This window comes from Rhipicephalus sanguineus, chromosome 6 (genome assembly GCF_013339695.2).
Source record: "Rhipicephalus sanguineus isolate Rsan-2018 chromosome 6, BIME_Rsan_1.4, whole genome shotgun sequence".
Lineage (NCBI taxonomy): Eukaryota > Metazoa > Arthropoda > Arachnida > Ixodida > Ixodidae > Rhipicephalus > Rhipicephalus sanguineus.
Window position 1 is genome coordinate 166,734,479 of NC_051181.1, and position 15,746 is coordinate 166,750,224.

General features: G+C 47.8%; 1 protein-coding gene across 1 annotated transcript in view; it reads right to left on the reverse strand.

The window, feature by feature from the left end:
- The window catches only part of LOC119397011 (PX domain-containing protein kinase-like protein), a 104,512-nt gene that overhangs the window by 29,838 nt on the left and 58,928 nt on the right, over positions 1-15,746 (reverse strand). The gene's annotated exons all lie outside the window — the stretch shown is intronic.

Sequence of the window (15,746 nt, forward strand, 5' to 3'; positions counted from 1 at the left end):
TTTCTTAAACATAAATCGAGGATGTCTTCTATGTAGCTTGTGAAGGATTCACCGGCCTGCTGAGCTCGTTTGCGTAAACGCTGTTCGGCCTGCAGCTTACAAACGGCAAGGCGGCCAAACTCGTTGATAACGGTGGTCTTGAAGTCGGACCACGTCGCAAAATCTGAGGCGTGGTTGTTGTACCACAGGCCTGCCACACCCGTGATGTAGAAAACCAAGTTGGTCAATTTTCCTGCGTCGTCCCATTTATTGGGGACACTCACGTGTTCATAAATCGCGAGCCAGTCCTCCATGTCGGTCCCATCTGCTCCAGTGAAGATAGGGGGGTCGCGAATTCGAGGGATACCGGGGCATGAGGTCGGCGCAGGCGGAAGTGTCTGCTGGGCGGCGTCTTGAGGAATGGTAGATGGCAGGGTACGGGATCGAAGCACCAGGGGCATCGAATGAGGACAGAAGTTGTGACGGCACAGCACTCTCCACCAATTTTTTAATGTGTTTATTGGATGGCACTTAGTGGCAATACGCAGTGGCGACAGTCAAGGCAAAAGCACGGACTCCGAGTGCAAGCGGCGTTCAGAAGAGGACGACCCACTAGAAGCCTCTGGAGAGCGCAACCCACTAAACAGTACCAAGGCTTCGCCACAATATGTATATTTTGCGTGTATCTTGCGAATAAAGCGCCTTTGAATAGTTCTTTTAATTTTTCACAGCACGTAGAATCAAATAGGCAAAAAAAAATCGGTATGCTTCTGTCGTTTTTGGCAAAAAAACCAAGGTATACGTAAACTCGCAGCGAAACATCTATAGAAGCCCATATGTCAAGTAGTTGGCGGCTCGCTGACATCACCGCCATCTACGTATCGCGGGGACAACTAACAGCAAGCAAAAAATAAAAAATAAAATATGACGTCACATCCGCTTCCGTTGCGCATTTGCACTACATGATGCGAAATTGATTTTTTTTTAAATTGGTAACCTTTCACATGCTTTTGATAACTGCACGATCTTATCGGGTCCTTGTGGCTCACCAATTGCATGTGCGAGAGAAAAGGAAGCTCAACAAGAAAGATTGGGGAAGCAAGATTGTTTTATGAGCCAAATAGCTGTGCACTCGCGATATACACCAAAATACTTTGCACATGAAGGAATTGATGCAACGGCTCGGCACAATAGTTTGAAAACTGACATTGCGCAGTTGAGGAAAACCACTGGAGCGAGCCTTGAAACTACCACTTTGGCAACCCTACAGTACAGCGTTTCATCGCTTAGCGTGCCGCATTCACCGTCACAAAACGCGAGGGCACATCGGCTGTGCGCCAGTGGAAGCAGTCTGCAGTCACAGGAGCGGTTATCTACACATTCTGTGAGCGAGTTCAGCTTCTCTGAAGTGTCAGGCCAGTAAGCAACACGTAAGCAAATAAATAACCTACGGGAAGATACGCACAAAACCACCGCACAAAAGTGAGCGATGCCTCGATGGCCCGACAATGTGCCGAACTAAACACAAGCCCACATAGCAGACTGCTGTCGTAGTATAAACTTAAGAGCCTCTTTAATGCCATATAGCTCAGCTGACGTAGAAGATGTCGCTCTCTCATGGGTGATATTTACAGATTCTAAAGCAGCCCTACAAATTATGTGGAACAGGCACAAGCATGGTAATCACCAAAGTGTAGCATCTGATATCGCCTATCTTCATCACAAGGCTAAGATTGATGGACATTACATTAAGTTCCAATGGATACCTGGCCATGCTGGTATTTCAGGAAACGAAAAAGCGGACGAAGCAGCCCGAAATGGACTCCAGTACCGGAAATTCAGAAGAATATTTTTTACTAAAGTCGACGCCTCGAACATCGCAAAAAAATATGCCTATCAAGAAAATGACCGCCTCTGGAATCTGCCGCTCCAACAAGATAACTGTCTGCGTTGCATTGATCCAGAAGTGAGAGCGAAAATTTCCTCAACCCTTCCTCGCCAACTTGAGACACTGTACCATTGTCTTCGACTGAACGTGGCATACACGAACGGTTATTTGTACCGCATAGGGCGCACCACTAGTCCCTGCTGTGATAACTGTGGCAGCATAGAGACAGCAGCGCACATATTACTGGACTGCTCCGCGTACCGCGATGAGAGAGCATTGTTTGAGAGACAAATGGACATGATTTGTCACGATCAATTAACGTTGCACAACATATTAGGCCCAGTGTCCGGCCCTTCTAAACAGCGACGGGTTTTACAGTCCCTGTTTAATTACTTGTCAAACATTGGCCTAGTAGGAAAGCTTTAAGTGATTGCATGATTATTTCATACAGCAACGGCTTCACTTACCTGACAAACTCGTTGTAAATATTTCTATCAGGTTCACTTGCGCATTTCATTTTTTTATATTCTTTCTTTTTATTATTATTTCCTTCCCTCTCTTCTTTAGTCTGTCAATCCCGTTCCCCATCCCTACACAGAGCAGCATGCCAGCGGTATACTGACGCCGGCAAAAATCTCTGTTTTTCCAATAAAGAGTCTCTCTCTCTCTCTCTCGCAGACTGCCTGCCCCCCATTTATGGTGCTCGACCGAAAAAATGAGGCAATCAACTGTTTAGCCAAATGTCAGATAAACCGTAAAGTAAAATTCTAGTTTACTTTGGCATATATAAAATTAACAGTATTCGAATTGAGTTTTTGGTTTTCGTTATCTGTCCCCTCCTCACCTAGTCATGCTTCAGTCGTACGGCAGTGGGCGTTGATGTCTGTGGCAATAGGTTTTTGACCACTGTGCGTTCCACGTTTCGCGACCGATATAATTTGACCTTGCAAAAGACTCTGTATGGATAGGGTTAATGGTGGTAGGGACAAGACTAGGCGTGGGCGAATATTCAAGCACTTTGATTGTTTGAATTTGCTTCAAAACGAATTTAAGATTTCCGAAGTTTTACAGTATTCGAAAACAACGAATGGACATATTTTACATGTGTAATCCCCCTGAACAGATGGTTTCTCTGCAACATGGGGCTGCTATGCTGTGAAACCATTAATCCAGAAGAAAGCAGCACTTTCGCAACGCCACACTTGAAGGGGCCCTGAACCACTTTTCCAAGTAATTATCGAATGACCTCCCTAGCAGAGTTTATTGCCTCACAAATTGATTGCAGAACTACAAAGATCCCAACGAGCACGCTGGAATGGTGCATTCAGACGACAGGGCAGAGAGTGCGTCACGTGACCTCACATCAGCGATTCTCCTCATCCGCGTGGCTCGCGGACAGATGAGCCCAACCTGTTTTTCACATCGGGATTCTGGCGACGGAGCGCCGCAGCTTTAGTGGGCAAACAGGCTGGCAACCAGTACACTTTTCTTCTGCTCGAGCCGCACCGCTGTCCTCGCAGTTGATTTCAGCTCTGCTGGCGCTTAGTTCAGTTTATTTCTGGGGCCGCATTCTAAGGTGATTACCTTTGAGATATATATCTCTTGTAATTCACGCTGGTTGGCAGGTTGGAGAGTAGCGGGTAAGTTATCGCTTTAATCATTGCACACGCAGGATTCTTCAGCAGGCAAAGTGGCGCTGTCGCCGAAAGCGGTTGTCTCAGAACATGGCCCATGTTTGAACACTGATTTTAAGGTCAAGATGCGAACTGAAAGAAGAAAACAATGTACAGCAGTGCAGTGTGCACTGTCGGTGCCTGTTATCCGCCAAAGAAAAAAAAGACTGCCGATATCGGCGCATCGCTGTATCCTCCCTTCGTATGCGGGACCCCACGCATGACAGCGGCGAGGTCTGTCTCCAGCAGCTCTTTGTAAAGCAGATTCTTCTTTTCATTCAGCCATTCCGCCAACAACACCGATTTCACTGAAACAAATTACAGTCCTGACAATACTTGACAGAGCTCGGCCAGCTTCGTGTTCTGTCGGCTTCCATGTTTTTGAATACTCTCAAACCGATCTGCTGCCAGCGGGCGCAGGTGAGCGCAGAGTATGCGGTCGATAGTAATCCGGCTGTTCTCTCCTAGGACACCGTCCGTCATGTGGATGCGCCTGCAGGCAGATTATCCGCGGATTAGCCGTCCACTTCCACGACAAATCCGGATTCGGTCTGTTGTCTGAATGCACCAGAAGCTACATGGGGAGTGATGGCAGGGGGGGGGGTGTGGAGACCTTGAGCTGCACGATCTCTCCCGTTGTGATTCCTCGCATGCTAGTAGTGTGGCTACTGTGTAATGTTAGCAGACTATGGAGCACTGTGCTGACATGTGGTCATGCCAAAAGGCATGCCTGACCTAAATGCTGCTCTCTATTTATATCGGCTATTGGCCAATAGCATACTACCTGTTTTTTGATGTCAAACAGCAAGTGCCGGCAGCTCTGAAGAGAGTGAGCGCCTATCTCTGTAAGCAAAGAGGCGCCTGTGAGAAAATGGCAACTTCGTGCTCTGCTTCTCAACTCTGCTTGCTGCACATGACTGCAACATCTGGCTGAGCTGTTCATAGCAGTGTCTGCAGGGTGTGTTTTTTCACCAGGCACAAGGGACGGTTCATGACTCTTAAATGAACATTTTACCTGCACCTTGATTAATTTTTTTTGTAAGTTAAAAAGCATGTTATATCTGCTTATACGTGCTAAGCATAGCAAATTTTAAAACGTAATGTATTTTTTTACCGCTTATAATTTGCACCCTGCTACTATTCAAAGTTGCTTCCTTCCACTTTGCTTTGAACCAAAATAGTGACATTTGCACAGGCTTGGTTTTCAATCTTAAAAATATTGAGCAAGTAGGCTGGTTCGTGACAAAAATGCACATTTTTGTTTATAATGTGTGATATATACTATTTGAACTATTGGGTTTGAAATTATTCGACCAAATCACTATTTGCTAGGGGTGTGCAAATATTTGAAATTTCGAATATTTTTCGAATAGTGTTTGCTATTCGATTCGATTCACACTGGAATTTTACTATTTGAACTATTCGAACTTCCCAAAAACAAATACAGTCAACGTCAGATTGAAAGTGACCCCTTAAGATTTTCAATATGCTTCACCTCATCACACCCCGGTATTGCGGCAAAGCTGCCTTTCAAGCTCCGTTACGGTCAATCTTTGCCAAGACACAGTCAATGTCCGGCTGGAAGTGGTCCCTAGATATTCAATATGCTTCACCTCATCACACCCTGGTATTGCGGCAAAGCTGCCTTTTAAGCTCTGCTGCGGTCTCAAATGTACCAACTCAAGAAAACGCTGGTTCCAACATGGAGATGAAAGATGGGGCAGAGGTGGGGGCTCAATTAATGGTGTTTTGGACCTGAAATTTGGGCAGGAAGTCCGAAAAATCGGAAGCCGAAGCTTTTTAGCATCAAAAATTTCAGATGTTCTTATACATCGATGTCTACGAGGCAGACTTGGAACTCCGGACTTGAAGGGAGCACACCCTTGTCCGCGACATCAGTTGGGCTTCCACAGAAGTTGAAAGATGAGAGGCTGAGGAGATGGCATCTTTGCCTATCACGTGTAAAGTGTTGTCGGCAACACTTTGGTTGCACCAAATCATGTACATAAATACAATTCGGCCTCTACATTGCCTCATTCTTAATAAGACAACTATGAAACACCACCCCGCCAGTGCTTCAACCTAGCGAAAAGAAACGCTTTCATGTTGCTATCTCATAAGAATATGATTAGGAATCCTCTATAACTTTTTTTCTGCAATTTCACTTCGAAGTATTCGAAAAATATTCTAGAAGTATTCGAGAAACATTAGAAAAATATTCGATTCGATTCGCACTCACACTTCAATATTCGAATTCGCTTCGCACCCAAAATTTTGCAATGCGCACAGCTCTGCTATTTGCCCATCCCTAGACTTAGCAGCGCATCTTGTTTTGGATGAAATTTTTCTGTCCCAGGATTAATCTCGAATGTGTAGAAATAGTGTCACAGAGTTGAGAAAGCCTTTGAAGGCACACGCTGTGTATGCAGGTGTGGCTTTGTCGTATGACTCCACATTGTGGTACTGTGAATGGAGAATCAAAAGCTGTAGGGCAGTACACCCAGAACATGTTCGAGGCATGAAAAAAGCCATTATGTATTTCATAAGGCTGGTTTAACTTTCACATGCATACATAGCATAGTATTGGTGTTGATTAATTTCCAGAAGTTTGTACACTACGTGATGTCATGTTCAACTGTATAAAACATTCCTGTGTTGTATGCCGACTGCCTTGGTAAAAAGAAAATGTCCCTATCATGATGATGTTGCTACCGAAATGCTGGCAGTAAAGTAATTCACTCAACGAGGCTCAGGTTTTGTGGTGGAAAACGGCACCAGCACTGCTGCTGCTGCTGTCTCTATTGCGTCCAAAGTAGTAGTATGCAGTGAAACAACGTATTCACCGCTGCTTTGTCAATGTGAGCACCACTGTCATGAAAAATAAAAATGTACTCAAATCAATGTGTATAGTGTGCGAAGAGGTTTATTAACGATCGCTGTGGTTATAAACTGCGAGGCACCGTCCAGTGAGACAGCAGCAATGCAAAGCGTGAGCAGAGCATTGCCGATGCTGCTGTGTGGAGGTGTGTCTTTTTCACAAGTGATTGTTTGGATGTGTGAGAAGGAGACAAATTTCTTCCTTTTGTGTCGCGGTGCTGATTCAGAGCCTAATGTAAATTTCTGGTGAGAATGAAAACCAATTAGCCAAGAAAAGCATCGGGGATATTATTTGTTGTTTTTGATAAATTCCTTTCAATTGAGGTCATAATCATAACCAACACTACAGTCCCCTGTGCCTTCCTTCCTGGCCTCTGTTGGTCTTCATTGCAACATTACTAGAACAAACTCAGTTTCAAAGCTCCGTATCTCCGCCAGCGGAGGAGGGTGGTCCGAACGGCAGTCACGAGAACTAGCGGCGCTGCAGTCCCGTCTTGCGCCACTATCGGCGCGTCGTCTGCTGCCACGGCATAACGCCACGGTGGCCACGGTCCACCGCGCAGTTGCTCGTGGCAACTGCGCGGCAACTTTCTTATTGTGCTAGTGGGAAACTGAAACATATATCATTCATTCAATCGACGTTCGCGCATCTCATTTGCGGACTACTTAGGTGGATATGCATAAGGTTGTCTGTGTGCATTGGCCCGCGTGCGTTGTTCATTGTTTGGCTAAGAATCGATGTTTGGTCTATATTTGAGCTGTCTACATTGCGGTTAAGGGGGGAGGTGGCGATCGAAAAAAACTTTTTTGTTTGTTGACCTAGAGTAATGAAATTTGGCAGGCACACTGAAGAGTGTCTCGAATAGCTATATATGAAGTTTCATTGCGATATCTCGAGTAGTTTTCAAATTACACTATGTTACATGATCTGATGACATACTCTGCTGGTGAAAAGCCTAGCATTGTAACAAAACATGCCAGGAAGGTCCAAGTGGTTTTGATCTTTACTCAAAAGAACACTACACAGGATGACATTATTAAAAAATGTCTATTCCTTTTAGTTTTTTTACAAATAACATCCCCATCAGCTTCATGTATTGCATCAGAACTTCTCATGCACTAATTATCACATACAAAAAAAACTATGCCCTAAGCAAGGTAAAGATTAATGTCATCCTGTCAACAAGACTTCAAGGATTAAAAGAAAAAAAACGGAATCAAAATCTGTGTAGTAGATGCCAAGATATCTGCTCCACGAGCTGAGCAACATGCCAAAAAAACAGTATTGAGAAAACTGCGTTTAAAGTTTGGCCTTCTCTAAAACACCTAAAGATTGTGGTCTTTGGTTTTTTTTTATGGTGTTTCACTTCTTGGACATGTGGCCTTTCTCCAGTGTGCCTTTGTTCTTTTTTCATAACCTCCTTCTTTTTTTGATCTACAAAAACCAGTATGGATTTCAAACCAAGTTCTCTGTATGAAGGAGTGGTGTGATAGACATGACAGAAAAGAAGATATTGCAATCTAATAAGGCCATATACTGAAATAATTACACATATTTCTTGTATTTATGCTGTCATTAGCATAATTATGTCTTGCTTATTGATTACAATTAATCATTGAATATTTTTTATAAAGAGAGAGGTTTGTTGTGACAGAAAATGGCTCACACCGTGATAGCCGATGCCTTCGTTCCAAATAACAAACAGTTATGGCCAAGACGTTAGTGGCACAGGGATTTTTGAGCAGTTTATTCAGTGACGCAAGTCGGGCAGATAAAAATTCGTCCCCCTGCTTCATACACGTTCTTTTGCCATTCTCGCGTGTGAAACGTATTATCATTCGGCCGATCGCGGCAGCGCTAGTCTACGAGGCTTTCATTGTTTCAGAACATTCATAAACGCCTGCGGCGATACCAAGCACGGCTCCAAGCACGTCTAAATTACATCACTAGTGCTTATTGACAGCACTCTGACCGCGAAGTGCTCGGCCGCGGGGTCTGTGGTGCCGGCGCGTGATGTGCTTGGTGGCGGCGTTCGGTGACGATTCGCGAATGCGAAGCTACGATGACGATCCGCCCATCCGCGGTTCCGAAATGCCGGCGAGCAATGTGCTTCTTCGCTTGCGAAGAAGCACATAGCCGCGGGTACGCTAGCGCGTTGTTCTTGCCCGCAAGGTTCGAGGTTCGTCTCGCTAAACGGCGCCGTGAGCGGAGTTAGGCCTAGTGACGACTCCGAGCAGTAGGTGCGCAGGCGTGGTGCCCGTTGCTTCGAAGTGCGTAATGCGTGGTCGTGAGTACAAAGAGTCGTCCCGCGATGGCCTTCGTCACGATGTCAGAAGTGCTGATAAGCAGAAATCAAAACATCTAACCGCGAATCCGACGCTGAAGTCAACGCTAGAGTCGGTCCGAGACTCGCGTTTGCGATGTTCGCTAGGAGCGCGGCGCACCATCGTAATCAGATCGAACTTCCTCTTGCAGCTCCAAACTAAAGCGTAATTATATTCTAAGTGATCGTCGAGCCGTGAACACAGAACAATTGCGAACGTGTCACGAAGTAGCGCGATTCTCGACAGCCGTGAACTCGCGACGTGCAATCGGCAGACGACGATCTCCCGGAGCGAGCATCGGACCAATGGCGAGGCGAGCTGGGGCAACATGGCGGACGCGACCAATCGGAGGCCTCGGAACGACTCTCTAGCGTTTGCTTTTTGTGCGCTTCTTTCTGAATGGAGGAGCCAGCTGAAGCGGGGAATTTGAACGCGGAGAAATGCCCTTTCGAACAAGCCCAAGAAGTTGGTTCGCGGTCACGCCATCGCGGAGCTACAATTTTTTGAAAATCGCTCTTTTTTTGCGATTTCCACAATAATTTTCGCCACCTCGGAGGGCAAAACAAACTTTTCGAAGCACTTCTGGGTGGTTTTCAGTGTAGATATTTTGGAATCAGATAGAAAAAGGGTTCCAGAAACTGAAAACTTGATTTTCAGAAAATCGATTTTTTTGCCATTTTTTGCGATACGAAAGCCGCGTCCCCCCTTAATACTGAAACAAATACTTCAAAAAAGTAAAGTCACTGCATAATGGGACGGCCACGCTGCAGACGAAGAGGAAACAAAACACTTTCAGAGAATCCTTTCAATGGGAAACAGAATGTTTTCCTTGGTACTACAACAATATGCGCATGGAGAACTGAAAAAAAAATCACTGCTGGTAAAACACTGTAGTGACGATCACAGTTTAAAGGAGTCAAGTCTGTCACAGCCTGATATGCTTCCGCAAGGGCTTGTGAATAAAACCGGAAGGCCTGTCATTCTGATCTGTTAACTTTTTTGTGTAGTTAATAAGAAGAATCCGGAGAAACTTCTCAGAAATAATATGAGCCAGCACTCTCGCGTGACTCTTGTCCACACCTTCCGGACAGTCCAGAAGTGGCGAATCTTCAAAGTATGGCTCAACAGTCAATTGCAGAGTCTCGAGGATTTTCGTTCGAGGAAGATATTTGACTGCTTTCTCGAAGAACGTCACAATTGTGTCCACCATTGATAGTAACTCCGGCTTTGGGTAGTGTAGATCATAGGCTTCTTGCTGACGGAGATGATGATACAAAGGACTGCTCGTTTTGTTTGTCGTCACTAGCATGGCGCATGTTTCGCAACCGACATCAGTGATGAGTTTGGCAATGTAACCACCTACATACGTACACCAAGCCTGAATAGGCAACAGAAGTCGGTGGTTTGCGAGGAGGTTCTCGCAGAGCTTCAAGTTCCTCAATAACATCTTCCGGAATAGACACCGCCGCTTCTTCAATGTTTTCGTCGCGAATGCCCATGTCTTTTGAAGGTAGCGCCTTTTCCTTGACAATGTGGGTCAAAGCAGCTGTGACGGCTCTTGCGTCTAGCGCGTGATTGCCCCCGCACATTGCCCTCAATTTTCCAAACAATGCCTCTATAGGATCACTGTTAAATTTCTTCGTGAGCACATAGTTTACTCCTTTTCTCAGGAGAAATCGGACTGTCTCCACTGTGGACTTTGTGGTGAAAAGCAGGGCAGTGTACGTCTCGTCTGTAAAGTTTCCAACGCCAGCGGCGACAGAAGAATCCTGGATGCGCTTAATGTAGCCTGAAAATTCATTTTCCAGCCACAGCATTCGGCTGTCGTCCTGCTTTGAGATGGGAAGTTTGTAGTCATTTCCACTGTACGTAGTGTTGTGAATGTCGAACCATCTCTTTATGGCTTTCATGAAGTTGATTGTGGATGCTGCATCCTTGAATATAACAATAGAGGAGTTGCCCCTCAAGTTTCGCAGATGTTCCAGTGCGCCAATGACTTGGAGCGACAATACTTGCACTGCACGCATTACATTCATCTTTTCCAGGTAAGATGGGTAATCCCCTCTGTGACGTTGTAAATATGCGTGGCCCACCAAAAATGCACTGCTGTGGCAGCTGGGGTTCTCTAACGTGCGCCTAAATCTAAGCATACGGGCCTCAGGCATTTTCGCCTCCATCAAATATAAGGTGGTCGGGTGTTAAAAAATATTGTTGTTGCTAGTAGCGCTGCGTGTGCGTCTTCTATTGCCAAGTGCCGAGAAAGGCAGACTGTCCCCACACGCACCTGTACTTCCTTCACCGCTTGCTACAACCGAAAGAAGTAATTAGCACAAGAAATTGGCCGGGCACAGCTGGTTTACAACACGAAGCGCATGCGGCGAAACGCGCTTTGGGCGGTTGGCTCGCGACGCCCTCACGCGGAGCGCGCCGTCGTGACTGTATAGAAAAAGTTCCATTGTACTCCCGGCGGCTGCTTAGGCCGTAAGGGAAGGAGCGAGCGCGCTCCTCTAGACCGGCCGTGGCGAATCATGCTTCGGCCGCGCCACCACCCCTACCGCCGCGGGTGGTAAAGAAATGTGCGGGAATTCACGAACAAAACAAAACCAAGATGGCGCCGATCGGTTGAACGGCGCGGGAACAGTGCTCGCTCGAAGTTGGGCTTGTTTCGGCGCTTCTTTGGCCGGCGCAGCAGCTGCCGCTGCTCGTTATTACCCGATTTGACGTACTTTTACGATGTTTTAGGCGTTCATAATTACAGGAAAGGTCGTTTGTAATACGTACAGCCCAAATATACGGTTTTTCAAGAACCGAGTTTTTCGCGATTTTTCGATTTTCAAAGGGCGCGTCCCCCCTTAACGAGGTGTGTAAGCACTACCAACTGGGTCGTCGGAAGTTTCCGCTTCCACACCGAGACCTAAACAGACCACAGGCAATCACCTTGCGAATGCTACAGACAGCGACGTATCAGTCTCCGTTTATACAATCTAAATTCATAGAAGGCATCAGCCCGGGCTGTCCGCGTTGCGGACATCCCAGGTGCACTCTTCAGCACATGCTGTGGCAGTGCCACGACTTGCGCGGTGGCTCAGGGTCTCCCTCCACGGAGGAAGACTGGCTCCGACTTCTCACTAGCTCCGCCAAGGAAGAGCAGCTCAGGGCTGTCCAGAGAGCCCGCGAAGTCGCCGAGAGTCTCAACCTCCCGGCTCCATCGTGGGTGCGGCCCGCGGACGTTACCCCCTGACGGGGCATTCGTCTTCTCAGGACCAAATAAAGTTCTTTGTCTGTCTGTCTGTCTGTACAGCTCGCGTCGTCATTCAGGACATTCTGTACAGCGTCAAGTTCATCATAATTACTACTGCATGCTCCCACAACGTCTTCCTGGGATGGGATTTTCTCTCCTGCCACGACACCCTAATTCATTGCGCACCAGCCGAAATCGAACTGTCCCCGTACTCAGATTTGATGCCAGCAGACAGTTCCTCGGTATCGAGCAAGATCCTCGCCAAAGACGACACCAAAGTGCCTCCAAACTCGTTGACGGCTGTGTCAGTCGACTGCGCTGGTCTCTCCGACACCACTGCACTCATTTCGCCATCCGACCGTGTTTGCACTAGGAAAGGCTTGCTCGTACCTTTCGCGACCGTGGAAGTCACTCAGGGCAGCACCGCTATTTTTGTTACCAACCCATCTCTGTACATTGTTACGTTGGTGCGAGGGGAATGTCTCGGCAGAGTGGAACACCTCGAAGATGCACAAGTTATGGATGCACTAGATGCCACGCACTATCCCAGTTCCCATACGCTCAGTGCCGTTTCCACGTCCGATTCGTCACCTGCTGATGTGTTTGGTTCCTCCAGTGCTGACAACCTCACATCGGTTCAGCGTTCTCAGCTTCTGTGCCTGTTGGAAGTTCTTTTGATGTCGGGCAAACTTCTCTCGTCAGCACCTCCGCTGTTACGCATCGCATCGACACTGGCGCCCAACCACCACTGCGGCAATGGCCATATCGAGTGTCTCCCACAGAACGTCGGGTAATTAATGACCAAGTCGACGATATGCTTCGACGCGATGTGGACAGCCCATGGGCGTCTCCTGTTGTTCTCGTTGCGAAGAAGCACGGTTCTGTGCGGTTCTGTGTGAACTACCGACGGCTCAACAAGATCACTCGCAAGGATGTTTATCCGCTGCCATGAATCGACGACGTGATTGAAAGCCTGCAAGCGGCAGAATTCTTTTCATCTCTCAATTTGCACTCGGGGTACTGGCAAGTACCCATGGCTGATGACGCTCGACCGAAGACAGCCTCTGTCTGACACGCCTGACGGCTTGTACAAGTTCAACGTCATGCCGTTTGGTCCGTGTAATGCGCTCGCGACCTTCGAGCGCATGATGGACACCGTTCTGCGCAACTTGGAATGGCACACGTGCTTGTGTTACCTGGATGACGTCGTCGTTTTCGCTCCGAACTTCTCCACACATCTCCAACGTCTGCGGCATGTTTTGACACGTTTGAGCTACGCCGGCCTTCAACTCAATCTGAAGAAGTGCCGGTTTGCAGCATGGCAGCTGACAATCCTCGGCTACATCGTGTCCAAGGACGGAATTCTTCCCGATCCGACCAAGCTTCGGGCCGTGGCCGAATTTCCCAAACCTACGTCCATGAAAGAACTGTGCAGTTTCGTAGGACTGTGTTCGTACTTTCAACGATTCATACAAAACTTTGCCACACCATATCGCCGCTGACGAAGCTGCTTGGAAGTAACGGGCCCCTAAATTCGTGGTCGTCCGAGTGCGATGACGCGTTCGCAAAGCTCCGTCGTTTGTTGACGTCTCCTCCCATACTATGCTACTACAACCCTACGGCCCCAACGGAGGTACACACGGAAGCCAGCGGTGTAGGCCTCGGCGCTGTCCTTGCGCAGCACAAACCAGAGTTCCCTGAATATGTCGTCGCATATGCAAGTCATACGCTTACTAGAGCCGAGACCAATGACACCGTCAGGGAAAAAGAGTGCCTGGCAATCACCAGGGCTCTTGCAAAGTTTCGACGTTATTTGTATGGACGCCCATGTGATGTCGTCACCGACCATCATGCACTATGCTGGTTGTCGTCATTGAAGGATCCCTCAGGCTGTCTCGCCCGCTGGACACTTCGCCTCCAAGACTACAACATTCGCATGCTGTACCGTAATGAACGCCAGCATGCTGACGCCGATGCCCCTTCGCGCTCCCCCTTGCCTGACGACAACACCCCCTGCTCAGTATTTTTCACTGCAGTTTCTTCCATCGACGTTCACACCATCGCTACCAAACAGCGCAAGGATAAATGAATTGCCTCCCTGATCGACTTGCTCACTGATCCGTCGGCAACACCATGTACTCACACGTTGCGTCGTCAAGCCCACCATTTCACCATTCGTGACGACCTACTGCACCAATGGAATTACAACGCCGACGGCCGCCAGTGGCTACTAGCGATACCCCGCAGTCTGCGTTCTGAAATATGCGAGTCATTCCACTCTGATCCGCAATTCACGCACTCTGGGGTATCCAAAACTTACCACCACATTTGACAACGATACTTCTGGCAAGGGATGTTCTGTTATGTGCAGAAGTTTGTTCGCTCCTGCCTCAATTGCCAACACCGAAAACCTGCAACGCACGTGTCGCCAGCAGGTCTACAACCATTACCTTGCCCTAACCGTCCATTTGGGTGCGTGGGCATCTATTTGTGTGGGCCACTTCCTCTGATGTCGGCTGGTAACCGCTGGGCCATCGTCGCTGTTGACCACCTCACGTGATACACCGAAACCGCCGCCCTCCCAGCGGCTACAGCGCACGATGTTGCCTCCTTCCTACTACACCGATTCATACTGCGTCACGGTCCACCCCAGGAGCTTCTCAGCAACCGAGGCCGTGTCTTCTTGTCGGAAGTTGTCGAAGCCATTCTCAAAGAGTGCATGCTATTCATCGCTAAACTACTTCTTACCACCTGCAGACGAATGGCCTAACCGAGCGCTTTAACTGCACGCTCGGCGACATGCTCTCAATGTGCGTTGCCGCCAATCACACAAATTGGGATGCCATTCTGCCTTTCGTCACCTACGCATACAATACCGCCCCTCAGAGAACTACTGGTTTTTCACCATTCTTTTTATTGTACGGAAGGCATCCATCGCACAACATCGACACGATACTTCTATACAAGCCGGATCCATCTGAGTGTACGCCTATTTCTACCACAGCCAGACTTGCTGAAGAGTGTTGCGAGCTTGCCAAGACATTTACGCCGCATGAACAAGAGCAACAGAAGACCATTCGAGGTGACACCACCATTTCTGAGCCCACATTTCTCCTGGAAGCGCTCGTATGGCTCTCGGTCCCTACCACTGCAACTGGCCTCTCTACAAAACTGCTGCCCAAATACGAAGGCCCCTACCGTGTCGTCGAACGAACATCCCTGGTCAACTACCTGATCGAACCCAGTGAGCCTTCTTCGGACATGTGTCGTCGAGGGCACAACATAGTCAACGTGGAGCACCTCAAGGCCTACTATGACCCACTCATAGTGACGAGCTGTTAGGTCACCGGACGGCTCCCTTTTTGTACCCGGGGTAATTGTGGCCAAGCCTTGGTACTGTTTAATGGGTTGCGCTCTCCAGAGGCTTCTAGTGGGTCGTCCTCTTCTGAACGCCACTCATGCTCGACATCCGTGCTTTTGCCACGACCGTCGCCACTGCATATTGCCGCGGAGTGCCGTCCAATAAACACCTTAACAATATATTTTTTTTTAATGTACAGAAAATGGGCTTCACTGCACTACGCCAGGAAAAGTGCCCTGACCTCTCCAGCCTTCGGTGCAGAAAATGAAATGGAAAAAGTGAGCGAGTGAAAGCAAACCTTTTTTACATTTAAGGTTGCCACTGCCGATACGTCAAGACGCGGTTGTCGTCTGAATCTGACTTAGAGAAACTATGCTGGTATGAGTAGTTGCTTTCATGAAA